At 37.7% G+C, this 16,268-nt stretch overlaps 1 long non-coding RNA gene across 4 annotated transcripts in view; it reads left to right on the top strand.

Moving 5' to 3' along the window:
• The window catches only part of LOC112532804, a 240,632-nt gene that overhangs the window by 197,325 nt on the left and 27,039 nt on the right, over positions 1-16,268 (top strand). For all 4 annotated transcript variants that reach the window (XR_005842234.1, XR_005842235.1, XR_005842236.1 and 1 more), the window contains exon 3: positions 11,519-11,591. This is a non-coding gene — a long non-coding RNA (uncharacterized LOC112532804). The remainder of the gene's footprint in view (positions 1-11,518; positions 11,592-16,268) is intronic.

The following is a 16,268-nucleotide window of genomic DNA, read 5'->3' on the forward strand; positions in this document are numbered from 1 at the left end:
GCACCTACTTGAGTCAAGAATTATTTGACGTTAATCTCCTACATTAACGTTCTTTGTGCTATTTTGTGGTAAGACTCAGAGCTGCAGTGCCTGGAGCTCTTTACAAATGCATATCTGTGCGTGCACACACAGAACAAACAGAACCACAAAAACACGTAAGGAATTTTTTCAGATTATAGAGTTATATAAACATGGGCCAGAGACTTACCTGGTTTAGAGCTCGTTTTTCTTTTACTATTTACTGGAGTGTATGAGGGTTTTTCAACACGTAAGTAATCAGTAAAGTAATTTATTGTAACTTTGTAACTGATTTCAGATGATCTCTCTACACTTTCAGAGGTAGTGACTCTTGGAAAAAATGTGCTTATGTAACCTTCATCCTTAATTAATGAAGATAAAAGTGGAGTGTTGGTGAAGGCAGAGATATGATTGACTGAGAGGGGGATTTTAAGAGGGCCTTGAAGTTAATCTTATCTTTTATTGCCTGTAAGGCATTTTTTTTTTCTTTAATTGTGAAACTTTCAATTATGTATTTGAAAATACACTTACTTACACAACTCAGCAGAACTTCTTTTACTCTTTCTGGTGGTCACAAACTCAATCAAACTGAACCTTCAGTAGACCTGCGAAAATTCATTCTCGGTGCTCATTCAACCCTGCTTTAAGAATGGAAGTTAAATTACTAGCTGGTTTCATATATACTTCCAGGCAAGCAGCAGATGGTCAGTATAACTTCACTACACTGGCAAATAAAACAGGTCCAAGAACTATTTTCTTGTGGCTTGATCAATCATCTTAAAATAACTGCAGATCTCTTGGCTCCTCTGGCCCCATGCAGTGTATTATGTCCCTGACACAGCATTTGTACATATGTGTGTGCATTCTATTCTTTTCAGTCCAAAGTGATGTTTTCATAGTGCGAAACATATAGACCGTGTATGCATGCGTGTGTGTAGGCAACTAAATTCCCTCTCTGGGCCACAAGTATTTGGGCTACTTTTACAATCAAGTGATTTCTGTGGGGAGAGTATGCACAAGTTATGAATATAAAGCTATTTTTTTTGTTTGTTTGTTTTGTTTATGAATGCACACAGTAGCTCTGACTAATGAACTGCTAGGCTAAACATTAATAAGCTCATTGCTGTCTGATGGAATGCCTGATGGGGCCTTACCAACCAGGAGGTCATCAATCAAATGATTGTCAAATGACAGGTCAGTCTCCTTTGCTTCTTAGAATGAGCATCATGAGATGCTCACTGTTCGTATCTCAAAAATCAGACAAACTCAGCTGAGGAACACAGCACCAGCTCACCAATGCAGATGATCATCTGGTGCAGTATTGGAGCTCATTCTCAGTCCTGTTTTCCTCAGAAGTACAGATAAAGGGCTGCCAAGGCTGAGATTGCTTTAAATGGAGCACCTAGACACTAGCAACATCTTAATTTATTCTCCTAGATTCATGAGATTTCCCATGTGTTTCTTTGGTCAGTTTATGCTTCAGATCAGGTGGTGATTTCCTTGCACTGCAGAAGGAAACCTGACAGAAAATGCCTGAAGGCTGGTGCACTTTGCAGGCTTTTAAAACAGTTATGCGTTGGAGAAGCTAGCTATTTCTCCTGTAAATGAAAGTCTTTATTCTCCAGGATGCAATATTGAATTGCAATTGCATGCTACAGTATCAGTCCTGTAATCTTCTAAAAGACAGTTTATCCCACAGTGAGAATTTCTGAGGAATATTTACTTCAGTTTGAAAAATGAAAACTTGTCTGCTGTTAAATGTGTACTGTATTATTAGTACTTCTTAACAGTTTAAAATTCTCCTTGTCTGCTGACTCGTGCCAGATCATTTTGTTCAACTCTCCTTTCTCAGATGCCCTACTCTTGAAACCTGAAACACATGTATGCAAGCTATTGATTGTCTCAAAAATCCATTATTACTAGGTAGATTTCAGTAGCATTACATCTGAGGTTGACGAGCCAGTGATGAATTGTCCTCATTAAACAGTGTTGCTGTAAATGTTGTCCCAGACTTTCAGGGATTAAATCTAGGATTCAAAGCTAGAGTAAAGGAAGACTGAAAAGAGTTAAGCTTCCTCTGACCCAGAACTACAGCCCAAATAGTGACTAAGACAGAAACTATTCTCCAAATTTTCTGAAGGTTTTGAGGTTCCTTTGTTTTCAGATGCCTTGATAGGGTAAAGGCCTCAGGTTGCTATGATGTTATATGAAGCATGTCTTCCACGTACAGCAGCATGGAAGAAACTTCCGGCAAAAAGAAGAAACTTACAAGGGCAAATTAGCCAAGTTCCTTACTGCTCTGCAGGGATTCTGCTCCAATTTTTTTTTACTATTTGAGTATTCTTATATTACGTTGGAGTTTTTAGTATATTCTAAATGATTAATTACACCTTTATTACTGTGGGGCTGGAATTTAGCCCTCAAGGGAGTTCATAGAATCATAGTCATAGAATGGTGTAGGTTGAAAGGGACCTTAAACATCATCCAGCTCCAATTCCCTGCAATGGGTAGTGCTGCCCCCCACCAGCTCAGGCTGCCCAGGGCCCATCCAACCCAGGCTCAAATGCCTCCAGGGACAGGGTACCCACAGCTTCTGTGGGCAGCCTGTGCCAGGGCCACACCACCTTCTGAGTAAAGAATGTACTCCTAACTTCTAACCTAAATCTCCACTGTTTTAGTTTAAAGCCATTCCCTCTTGTCCTGTCACTATTAAAATGTGTAAAAAATCACTCCCTTTTCTGCTTAGAAGTTCTCTTCAGATACTGGAAGGACAACTTCTAAGGAATGAATAGTTATTTCCCCAAATCTTGCTCATGCTGGATTGTGAGTTGCAAGTTGTGTCCTCATGAGTCTGCCGAGGCTGGCACAGTGCCCTGACACACTCTAGCAGCTTGTGGGAAGTGAAGTCTGGATGGAACTGTCACCTCTCTTGAGAGCACTTGTACACAGGACACTGAAACTGCAGCTCTGATGATGCGCCACACTGCCAGGTGTTGGATCATGTTAATGTCAACTACCCTGGTTTTGACTGAAAAATGTCAGCACTGCATCCAACACTGGAGGTATTTTTTGATAACCTGAGGGCTTTGGAAGGGCTAAGCATTTTAAATTTTGTTTTATTCTACTGCTGTTACGTGATGAGATGTGATACCACTTCCCTGCATAGTGCTGCTGTGCTGTTCTTGAGGCACTTTTAAAAGCTGTGGTAGCTGACAGAGTGAGTTTTAATGAAAGTTTATTTTAGACACAATGCCAAAAGAGGAAATAAAAAAAATGCAATTTATTTCAGTCTTCTAGAGGAAACCTACTGACTGGGATTTTTCCTTCTTGATTTACTGCTATGGTTGTTTCTTTGTAGGTCATAATAGGGCAGCTCTGTCTCCAAAATCAGACTCTCACTGACACTTGTTAGATGGAGGGGCAAGTAAGTCTCCTGATGTGGAACGAGAGAGCCCATGTTCTCTGCACAGCAAGAGCTGAGCATCTGTGGTGACACATGCTGGGTTCAGGGGAGGAGGAGACCCTGTAAGTGATGAGGTGTTGCCAAGGTGCATAACATGGTTGTCTGCCCACAGACAGCTCCCAGTGCTTAGGAAGCACGGGGGTGAGGGGTGGGAGGTGATCAAACCAGCCTTGGTAGCTTAAATCGTTTCAGGATTTTTAGATTCAATCACTGGCTGAAGCTTTCCCCAGTGTAGGTATAAACACATCCTGATATGCTGGCTAACGGGGATTGACAGCTCTGTGTTTAGTCTCCAGTAAAATCTCTTCTTTATCCTCCTGAATATACCTTATAAAAGTGTCTTCATCTGTATACCATTACCTGCCAGGCGAGATACCGTCACATTCCCTTTTTTCCCTTGAGATACGTTTCTTCTTAAAAGGATGCAGTGGACAGGGTATCAGAGCTTATAGTGCTTCGCTCCATGACTGCATTGTGCTTTGATAACCTATCTCCCAGCAGCTTTCTCAGCTGAACGGCCGCCAAGCCCCTGCCAGAAAGCCTCCTCAGCACCAGGCCTGCCTCCCACTGCAGGCCTGCCCGCCCCGCCATGGGGGAAATAACAGCTTGCCATCCATGTAGAAATAGAGTCACCTTGGAGGATCTGTGCTGCCATCACTTTCCTTCCTTGAAAATACTGTCTCGTGCACAAAAGCCTATTATATAGATCTTTTTTTTTTTTTTTTTTTTTCCTGAACGACTAGCAAGCTGCAATTTGGTTTCGCTTACATTGCTGTCAGAAATGGAAATGCTTTTGATGCAAATCTTAACCTTAAACTGATGTGAAACAAAATGAAAGAGTGCAGAAGAACAGCAAATACATAGAAAAAAATGTTTTGCTAAGAAAGTAACTGTCTATAGTCATATGTAGAAAAGTTTGTGTGTATATTTATTTGGAGTAATTATATTATCAAATGTTCACTTGCCTTTATTTAGTAGATGGTTCCCTTCTACTTGTGGTTTGTGTCAATCTTTGTCCAAAACCTGGATTTTAACCAGGAAAGTGTAAAATAGAATTTTAAGTTTGCTACTCAAGCTTACAGTTTAACAAGAGTCTGAGCTTCCTGTGGGCATTATATTTGGGGAGAGAGGGGAAGAGAGGAACTTGCTTACTTAAAGGGAACTGCCTTACTTAAAGGGAAGTTTTACTTTCAGTTAGTGAGTTATCTTTCTGGGCTTCAAATTATCCTGAATGATGGGACTGCTGGTTCCCATTCATTTACAGTCATACCATGTCAGAGTAAAAGAATCTTCCTACTTCCTCAGTTCCTCAGACATTTCTCAATTTTATATTAACACTGAAGTGAAACACTTGGACAAACCGACACACAAACAAAAAAGCTACCGGTAAAACAAGCCTGTGTGCAAAGAGGCTATGGCTGTAAAAAAGTTGGTTCAACTCTTCTAACTGTTTAAACCCCTCTGTTTCTAGGATTTTATTGCTTCAAAAATCTGTACAGGTCAGTAAGTACCTTCTGAATTACTTTATTTCAGAGAATAGAGTAGAATGGAATGGAATAGAATAATAGAACAGAACAGAAGAGAATGCGTAAGAAATACGGTAACAAAAGTTATATAATTTTTGAAATAAAGCTCATAGTTTATTTTAAGTGGAAGAAATTGCTTTATTTAAATGAGTAAAACAGTTGAAATACTAAATAAATATTTCTACATTAAAACTAAATGTTGCTTTAACAAAGTTGTTTTTAGAAGTAGGTCCCACAGTGCAGACTGCATAACTTTGTTATTCTTTTACCTATGCACTGTCCCCTAGAAATGCTATTATTTCCAGCCCACAGGCATTCACTTTTGAAGAATTTGGAAAACCCTCTTCCCCATACAAAGAAATTGATTTATTAAAACCAACATGCAAAACCCATAAAAATGTAGAATTGCGTTTAAATTCATTCTACGTGAAGTTTAAAGCACACAAATGCCATCTGAAAGGTGCTGAAGCTTTTGTTTTAAATTTAAATGAACATTAGCAGAGCAATAATAATAAAGGATTAACTTTGTATAACGAAGTAGTCGCATTTTGCAGTGCAACAGAGTCATAGCCTCTGTAGTGAATCATTGCTATGGTTACTAAGGATGGTTTGTGCTGTGTGTAGTCTGGAAAGGTTGTGAGATTAAAGCAAGAAGTAGTAGAAATTAGTGAGCTCTTCATTATTATCATTGTAATGGCTCCCCAGTGGGCAATGTGTACTAGGAAAAAACTCAGACACTCTGAAAAGTAGTTAGTATGAGCACACTGCTAGGTCTCCCCCAAGGTTAATAATTCATCTATATACATGTGAAGTACCAGAAGGCCCTAATATGTACTAAACTAAACAATTTCATTTTGAATCTTCCTTACTTTCTAGAAAAACTTCTTGATAAAAGTGTGCTATCTAAAATACAGGCTACGTTCTTTTCTTACTTGAGTCACTATGGTGAGACAAAAAGAAAAAATGGTCATGGAAGTCATCCCCGAAGAAGAATCATAGAATCATATCACAGAATCATAGAATGGCCTGGGTTGAAAAGGACCATAATGATCATTGAGTTTCAACCCCCCTGCTATGTGCAGGGTCACCAACCACTAGATCGGGCTGCCCAGAGCCACATCCAGCCTGACCTTGAATGCCTCCAGGGATGGGGCATCCACTACCTCCTTGGGCAACCTGTTCCAGTGCGTCACCATCGTCTATGTGAAAAACTTCCTCCTAATATCTAACCTAAACCTCCCCTGTCTCAGTTTAAAACCATCCCCCCTTGTCCTATCACTGTCAACCCACGTAAACAGTTGAAAATGAAGATGAAGAAAAATGATTAAAGTAAAAAAGACAGTTGGGGAAGTAAAGATTAAGAAAAAAAAACAGGAGAGAAAGGAAGAGGGAAAAAAGGAGAAAAACCACCACAGAAGGAAAAAGCTAACTTTCTTTGCCATGACTGACCACTCAACTCTTGCTGTTCAGAAGTACAGGACCCTCTGAGCTCTTCTGCAGCTTAACGTTGCAGCTACTTTTGCAATTTAGGTGAAGTTAAAAATAGTCACAGGCATGCTAAGAAAATTCACTTGCATGAATTCAGCAAATTTTATCTAGTGACACTCTTTTCAGCCTGTTAGCTTCATCATTTCTGATACCTGCTGGACAAAATACCAGGATTAAGCTGAAAATAAATGGAATAATTAAATATTCTCAACCTTAAATATTCCAAGAACATGGCTAATTTTCCCTCATCCTATTCCCTATGCATATTACAACTTTTTTTTTTATTTTGGCAATGTAATTTTTAATGTAATTATTAATAATAAATAATTAATGTATAATAATAATAATTAATAATAATAATTAATAATAATAATAATAATTAATAATAAATGTAATTATTTTTGTATTATTATTATTATTCCTAGCTAAATGTGTGGACCCCTTTATTTGCTTTCACAAAAGTTTGCTTCCAAAATATTCTCAGTTAATTGATCTGGAAATATTTTTTTTAATTAAATAATGTCAGCAGAGATCCTCGTACGCATGTGGGGAACAGTAACTTTCAGGACACTTAGAATAAACTACCTGGGAGATGGCCATGTCATTCCTGGAGTGACTCCTACATATTCTGTACAATATCTTGAAACAGGAAAAGATTTGCATTGGATTTCTTTTTCATTTTAAATCTTAAGCATTGGATCAAACGATTCTTACACTGAGTTGCTTGCCTTTGCTGGTCATGATGTGTTGGTGAAGTGAAGTCAAAGCAGGAGCAGCCATACCTTGAGGCAGCAGGGTGTTGGGGAACAGCCCCTGGGCTAGTTGCTGTTCAGCCTTAGGAAGGACTTCAGGAGGAAGATGCTGCTTTTACCAGGGGGTTTTAAAGCAGGAGGCTGCTATAGCTAGCTAAGCTCAGAAGAGCAGGATAACAACAAAGCAGTTGGTGGTTGTTAAAGGATTTATGACAAAGTTAAGAAGCAGCAGGAAATGCACTGGGCACAAATTCCTGTTTCTTCTTCATCTATTAGTTTTCCCTAGCTGCAGCAGCAACCCCCACCCCCCCCCCCCAAAAAAAAAAAAAAAAAAAAAAAAAACAGCAAAGCAAAGAAAAACTTTTTGGATGAAACAGGAAAAATTACGATCCCGTTATCTATCAAAAAATGGTGCTTCTTCTCCTATAATAAATCTTGAATACGTTTTATCTTGCTCTTTCTCATTACTTTGTTAGTACTGATTTCAAATGTATAAAATATGGGATACTTTATTTATTTATTTATTTATTTATTTTTTAAGGTGAATTTTAAAACCACCTAAATCATGATTTAAAGCAATCCAAATGGAACAATTAATTTTCAAAGCTAAAGCAGGATGGGCAGCATACCTGAAAAGAACCCACGTTTTTTAGAGCTAAAGGATGGTAAATATAGTAAAACACAGGGGAAAACGATAAATTGTTGAGAGTCAAATATGTGTTTTGGGATCTCCTATCAATCATCAGAACAGATACTTCGCCTTTCTTGATGTTGAAGCTAATGAATTATAATAGAAGGCACCAACAGGATCATAAATCCCCCTCAGGGAATGGCCTTTTTCAACCCTGATAACCAGAGTGATTCAGTTTTTGTAACCGGGTGTTGGAAACTCTATAAAACATTTTGGCCATATCTCACAGGGGAGCAATGTTTTCTGACACAGTCTTTCAAAATATCTTTGTCAGAAATTAATGTCTGAATTACATATTACAAAAATGCTGAGATCGGAAATAAATGAGGACAACACTGACATATCTTATGCCATCCTTCCTCAAAAATCAGACTTACTTTCTCAGAAATATAGTGCAGTTTATAAAGGCAATATTTTATAGTTAAGAGAGTGACTTAAATCTGCAGTGTCCTTTATATTGGTGTTATTAAATTCTAGAAGGCAGTAACTTCTTTTCCAGCTACCTGTTGTCACTTGCCTTCTTTCACATCATCATCACAACTATGCTCATTCTGCAGTACAATAATCAGAGATGCACACAACTTTTATCTCTGAACTGCATATCAGGGCTGAGCCCCCCTGCCATGATTTTAAAACTGAAGCAAATTCAGAAGCTGCCAGGCAGCAATGTTATGGCTGGAGGCCTCCCACTTGTTCCTCATACCCATCTCATCAGAAGCAGTGAGCTGCCCCTTCTCCCTTCCAGGGGCTTCTTTATGCCTAGTGCCTAGCTCTTCCTACCTTTACTGTTAGAAGAGGGAAAGGCTCATGGTTCTTTAATTTTTAGCTTTAGTAACAGTGAGGTCAGTACGTGCTATGCACCAAATGCAGTGCTCCATGTAGTTCTGCTTAAGGGACTGGTGGTAAGAGGCAGAGGCAGACATGCATTCTCCCCATGAAAACTCTGTGGGCTCCGTTCAGTGCCCTTCACAGCACGTCTGTAGTAGCTCAGCTGGTTACCTTACATACAAATCTGTCTCATTTCAGACTGAAAGTGCATATTGTGGAGGCCTAAGGAAAAAAGTGCTGCCTCACTCGGTGACAAAAGTGTGATAGGACAAGGCTGTCTGCTGATATTTAAAGCTTGGAGGTGGAGAGGAGGGCTTCCTCCAGTCTGAGCGAGAAGCTGTAAATAGAAAAATGGCACACATTTAAAGAGGTATGATATTGCTGAATGCAGGAAAAGATCCATGACAATGGGATTTATTATGCCGTGGAGCAGTCTCCTGGGGGAAGATGTGAAAGCCCCAGTCTTTTAGTGCAATTTGGAGCACAGTGAACAAAAAATATATTGCTTGGAAAAGTCTGGCTCTGACAGGAAGATAAAACAGATGGACCGATAGATCCTTTACAACTGCAAATCTCTGATACTCTGGCTTGGAGGTCCCTGTTGCTTAATTAGTTCCATTAGTTTCAGCTGAACTGTTATGATGTGATAGTTATTGTGCAAAGTTAGATCAATAGACACGCGTCTGTACCACACTGTAGCCTACAATGCATTCAGTATGAGGCAGAGGAGAAATTCAACAGCTATGTAAAATTGTCACCTTTGAATTTAAATAAATAGGGGTGGAGGGAAGCTGCTAAAATTTAAAAAGTGGCAAAATATCTCTTGCACAGCAAGACCATACTGAAGGTCATATAACTTTGCAGTTATGCTGTCCAGTATCATCAGGTTCTGGTACCACTCCTTGGAGGGAAATTACAGTTAGGATAGTGAATATTGTAAATAGGACACCAATTGCTGACCACCAGTTTCTGGGGAGGAAAATGAGGCAAGTGTATAAACAACTGTGATTTTAACGCAGATTAAACTACTATATAAGATTTCTAGTACTTAGAAATTAATGTTTAGTGAGCAAGTTTATTTGTATGGCAGTTGTAGTACAGTTATCTAATGTGCAATGTCTCTGTTTAGTTCTTGCTTTGAATTCCAGTGGAAAACTGAAGGGAACTAAATGATCATATGTCATTGCAGTGAGGTCTTTATTAAATGCTGAGTTCCTACTCAGTGCCAGCTCTTCATTTGAGTGAGCTTCAGCTCAGGCCAAATGCTGAAGACAGCACTGCTTGGTGGACAATGAAGGCAGGCACAAAGACAGAAGCTGTTTCATATTGCAACTGGATGACTGCCATCAGTAAAAGCTCCTTTCCCCCATTTTTTTTACTCCTGTGTGTGTGTGTGAAGAACAAAATAACATCAAACAATGGGAGCACAAAGTTTTTGACTCTGAAACTGCTTAATCAACGGGGTTTTGCATTGGGAGAGACGGCAACTGGAGGTCATGGTGCCCATCTTTGCTCAGTACCTTGCTTCTCAGTTGAGATAAGGATGGAGTGGTACAGATTTTGAGATGTCTTCAATATTCTAGACTACTTGTTTCATTGTGTATGCCATAGTTCTGTTCTTTACAAGTACTGACAGAATAACTGCTTTGTGCTACTTCCATGGAAAGGAAAAGATAAAGAAGGCAGAGTGTATCATGAATTTAGGTTGAGTGCTGGCTTCTAGTCCTGCCTGCTGCACATTTTTTAAGGAACTCTTGATCAGCTTGTGCTCGGTCCACTGATGAAGTTAGTTAAGTTAGTTTAAAGGGTACTGTGGGGTGGTGTGTTTTTGGGACTCTTAAAAATATCTAGGATGCTTGAATTCAAGTAACTTCAGACTACGGTGTTATAAATGTTTCTTTAAGGTGCAGTTATATCACTTAGACCTCCTAGCATTGTCTGACTGTAGCTTGTCTGAATTGCAGATAGTGTTATAGAATTTGTTTATCGATAATTGTGTTTCAAAAAGTGACTTAAAAATGCAGAAAGTACTATGAAAAATAAGAAACTGAGCTTTCTTAAGGTTATCAGATTTGCGTCTCTTGCTTTTCACTTGCTCATCTGTGAATCAGGATAATCATTTTAAAACACTTTCAATTTTTAAGGAGTTTTCATTTAGAAATTTGAATTTCCATCCTTGCATTTGTATCACATTTGACCTGCCGTGGGAATTCAAAATATCTGAGGATACAGATCTTTAATGAATGTAAGCTTTTTTTCCTTATAACTTAATTGCTCAGATCATTTTGACGCTTCAAGGCAATGTTTGAGCAGCTGTGAAAAAAATTTGCATGTCCGCAGAGTAAAATACTGTACACAGAACAGACATCTGTAGGGAAACCAGCCTGGCTGAATGTACTTACAGCTTTGCTCAATTAAATAAGGTATGCATGTATTCTACAAAATGTACTGTTACACAAATAAACAGTTTTCCAAGACGGGTGAGTTTGCACAGAGATGACCTACTTGCAAATCTTTGGGCTTCATGCCAAAGAGATCTGGATATTACGAACCATCTCATATCTTTTACAATGTTTGGAAGGTTAGAATGACATCCAATTTGAACAGTTGTTTGGAGAAAGATGCCAAATTTTGTCTCGGTGACATAAAATACCTTAACGTGAAGAAAGAACAGTAATAAAACTGTAAGAAGAAGAGATAAACTGAGACCTATATCAACAGAAAAAATGACATCTCTTTCCATTTACTGCAGGTGCTGTGTTTGACAACTCTTAGCCTCTGGAAGATGTTTTTTTTTAAGGCAATCTGTTCCTATCCTTAATTAGGTAAGTGGCATATCCTATTCTACATAGGTTATTCATATCTGATACACGTATTTAAATTTATCAGTATGTCAAGCAGAGGCTAGACACCTTTAATGAGAGACAGTAGAGAAATATAGAATGAACCAAAGCTTTAGATTCTTACATCTGCTTCTAACAGGCTGTCCTGCAAAACAGAGGTGCCCTAGATTGTGCTCCTGAACACAGCAGTTTAAAGAATCAGTGCAAGCTTCTTGCTCAGTTCTATTTAGCTGCAGCCATGGACACACATCCTCTGCCAGCCACAGATGTGTTTGCTAACGAAGCATGTAAGCTCTATTTTGATGAGGAGCTTAGCTGAGATTCCCTGCTCCTGATTGCCATCACAGCTGATATAATGGATCCTGTGAGCACTCTCTAGCATCCATTTTTGAAGATGTGCTCGTTAGTTTAATACATGGAGCTGCATCAGGGGAGATCAGATTGGGAGTTAAGATTCTTCACCAGAGAGTGGTGAGGCACTGGAACAGCCTCCCCTGGTCAGTGGGCACAGCCTCAAGCTGCCAGAGTTCAAGGAACATTTGGTTGCTGTTCTCATACATCTAGTCAGATTTTTGAGTGTTCCTATGTACAGCCAAGAGTTGGAGTTGATGATCCCTGTAAGTCCCTTCCAACTTGGAACGTTCTACGATTCTATGATTCTAAATAGTTGAATGAGAAAGTTTTGCTAATACTGGCTAATTTTCATCTGTCTGATAAACAGAAGAAAGGGAGAGAGAAATTCCTCAGGTTATTTCAGGAGTGTACATTCACAGTAAAGTATATTGAGCTCCAAGAAGAGGTGCTTCTTGAGACTGTAAGTGGCAATAATCTCATATATTCTACATGACAAGATTAAAGTACTCCCTGCACACAGCTGTCATCACTCAGCTTTCCTATACTGTTCTCTTCTCTACCAGTTCGATTTGTAATGGCTGAAAAGCTTTTGAGGGTAGCAAACACAATTCTGGAGCCAAAAGGTAAAAGGAAATAAAGATAGAAGAGGTGAAATGATCAAAGTGGCATAAGAAGAACAGATGAAGATAGATAGATATTTCTTCTGCAAAGTAAAAAAGTATCATTTCGCTTTGCACCAAATAAAACTATTGGCTAGCTCAAGAAAACATAAATGCCTCAACAAAATAATAGCCTGTAGAGGGTACAAAGTTGGGAAGGAGGCATTTCACCTCTTCATTCATAACGTTGTTTTTGGTGACTAAATTTCCTTATACTTCGGTAAATTATGATTACTATTATGATTACTATTAAATTATAATTACTGTTATGATACTGAGGGACATGGTTTAGTGAGGAAATATTGGTGGTAAGTGGATGGTTGAACTGGCTGATCTTGGAAGTCTTTTTCTGACCTTGATGATTTTATGATTCTATTTTTTCAAGATAATTTGTAGAAAAGAAGATCAATAACTTTATTCATGTAGCTGAAAAAAAAAAAAAAAAAGTTTATTTCCACATGCAATATTCCCAGATTTTTTCCATTTATATTATCTTCTGTTTCATATACTTTTGGCCACACATAGCATAATTGTATGTGCCAGTACAGTTTAATATTTGAACTTGGAATGCCAGTTATTTTTTTTGTTTTCAGTTAACATTATGATTTTGTGCTCTGAGAGTCCCTAAAATTATTTTATTTTTGAAAATGTAAGAAAATATTTCAAAAATTACTACAGATTTTTCATTTCTATTTTACTTTTGTTAAGTCTCATGCATTTCAATATTTAATAACATTAAATTGATATTGATTTTGATGACAGACACTGTTTTTCAAAAAGTGCATTTTATCTATTTATTCTTAGAAATTTTTGAGAAAGAAAAATGAAGCCAAGACGAATTGGACGCCAATTTTGGTGTCCTATCTTTTGTGGCCTTTTTCTGATCCAAGCTAAGTAGGTTAATCTATTTTGTTTCAGAACATTATTGTGAATGGCATGCCATTAATTATCTGACCCATCAGGAAAAAAGAATGAAAATAATAACATTACATTTACAAACACTACTGTCTTGACACTTTGCAGATTATATTTGCAGTGATATTTGGGGGTCTGATGTCTTCAGTATGTTCTAAAAAGAAAGTAAATTAATGCATTTCAGTCCAGTTCTCCTAAATAATTCTTCACGTTTTCTTAAGCAGTGAAAAAATAAAAAAAACATTAATTTTGCTATACATTGGGCTATTATATCTGTTGAAGAATAGAAGCTTTGGCTTTTCATTTGAGTAGGCAGAATGGAAGCTTTGTTTACAGCAAGAGGGCTACAAAGCCAGAGAACAGGAACAACATAGTAAATAATGTTAATAAAAATAACTAATAGTCAAGTACAATTTGAAACTATAATCTAAGGTTATGCAGAAAAAAATGGCATGCTATGTTAGTTATACAGGATGTAGCAATGAAAGAGCAATTAAAACAAAAAACTTCTTTTAATTTTGAATGACTTTTGAGTAGTCAGAAGTCTGAAAGGAGAGAGAAATCCACTTAGGAATGCCAAACATATAACACTGACAAAGCCACACCGGAGAGTGCAATATGCTTTTAAGAAATATCTGCTAAATAAAGAGGAAATGAGTGGAAAAAAAGGGGGACAATGGATGGCTTTCTGATGAGGCATCTAATTAATAGCATAGCCAGTTAAGAAAATAAAGGCCAAAACAAAACAAAACTGAGTTAAGGAAGTTAAAAAAAAAATAATGATTGAAACATAAATGTTAATGGTAAGCTTACTGAACAAATAATTCTCTGAAAACTGTTTTCTGTAATGTTTAGTGAGCTTTGAACACTTAGTGACTCTCTGAAACCTGCTGGCCAGAGTGTAATCAAGTCATTGTGGTGTGCACAGCAGATTGATTAAGCGATTGATCAAGGTGGGAGCTGAACTCTGATATCCAAAATCATATGTACTTTGTTGTCAAGAAAATTATCTTGCATAGAGCTGTGTGCTACCATGCCCCAAATGCTTTCAATGCTTATTCAATCCTGCACGCCTTTATTCTATGCTGCAATTTAAAAGACGGATCATCCTTCTGACCCATCTGAACAGTGTACGTTTATCATCCAGCACTCTGCAAGTTCCAGTCCTTTTTTTTCTGAGACATTTCAGTGACACCATTATAAAGAAAACAGGAAATAAAGCATGTGCATTCACTGACTATTTATCAGCTTACAAATGAAATTTCTGTCATTTGGAATTATGTGAAAAACAAAATAAAATTCAGGAATGCAGAGAAAATGAAGAACTCTATCTCATTTTGGCAAACACAATACTACATGCTCATGTACATTTTTTCATCATTAAATAAGGTAACAAAGGAATCACTGAAAAGTATGGTGCTTCCAGTTTCAGTCTGTTTTTTTTTTTTTTTTTTGTTATGTTTTGTTTTTCTAACTTTGTAAGTCTCATACATCTCAAGCTACAAATTATAGGCAGTTTGTAAATGATTTGAAGCAGTTTGGGTAATTATTGCTCAACTATCGTGGAACAGTCAGTAGCATGCAACATTACGTTGAGTGTAATCATGTATCATAATTGACTAATTCCTTGTAGTCTTTACTTTCCCTCTTTAAATAAGCTACTCACGTATGTTCTTCCTCATGAAATCTGTCAGCTAATAATTAACGCTCTATTGAAATACACGTCACACTTTATATTAAAATTTCATTTCCCATGAAATTTTATTTCTTACTTCTCATGAAGAAAATACAACTGTCTGTTTAGTGGGACATTTCAATGTATATTTTTATTCTGGCAAGAATAACACCTTTGATTATAGGAAGTCAAGCATTCAATCTCTGCCAGAAATTAATAGACCCTTCTGTTTCATTTCTTCTTTGAGAAGCTATTTTACTTTTAAGTGTGCTGGACCCTTTATATGATGTTTGCATAACGTATGAAAAAAGATGCAAAAAAAGAAATCCCTTCTATGCAAGCAAAATTTCTTTCTTCCACCACAGCTGCTTGAATGCCTCTTCTGCATTTACTTTTAGCCAGAACAGATTGAAAATGTTAGCCCTGGAGTAAACAGATGGTGTCAATAATGACTGATACTCACTGGAGTTCTATGAACACAGGCATATTCATAGCCTATCAAGCAGCCCACATTGTGATCAACTGATACAAGTTACCTACAGGCTTAAAAAGTGTGAGCAAGACCAAGACCAAGACATTTTAGAGTCAAGGTGCCTAAAGCTGGACTTTTCACTGCATGTTGTTCTAATGTAGCTTGGTTTGCTTTGCATGGGATTTGTTTCAATGCTTCTAGTAACTGTATAATGGAAAGATAATGTAGTAACATGCCAACTTCTCTGAACTTTACTAAGACTATGAAGAATACCACCCAAAACTGGAATCATGTGCAAGCTGACAGATGTGAACCATTGGGCAAGTTGAACATATGCATTAGCATCCCTGCCTACATAACCACTCTATTCCAACAGACAGGAGGGCATGGAGTTAGGACAGATTCCTATTCTCTTTACAACTCACTTTCCTCATATGCTAGACATCAGATTTCCAAACAGCAGTCAAGCAGACCCTTTTTATGGAAACCTCTTAAGACAGTGAAATGAGTGAATCCATGGGAAGCCATTCCAGATGAGGGAAATGCGGAGTTTAGTTCATGCATGTCACTGAAGAAGTGTTATT

Source organism: Gallus gallus, chromosome 1 (genome assembly GCF_016699485.2).
Source record: "Gallus gallus isolate bGalGal1 chromosome 1, bGalGal1.mat.broiler.GRCg7b, whole genome shotgun sequence".
Taxonomy (NCBI): Eukaryota; Metazoa; Chordata; class Aves; order Galliformes; family Phasianidae; genus Gallus; species Gallus gallus.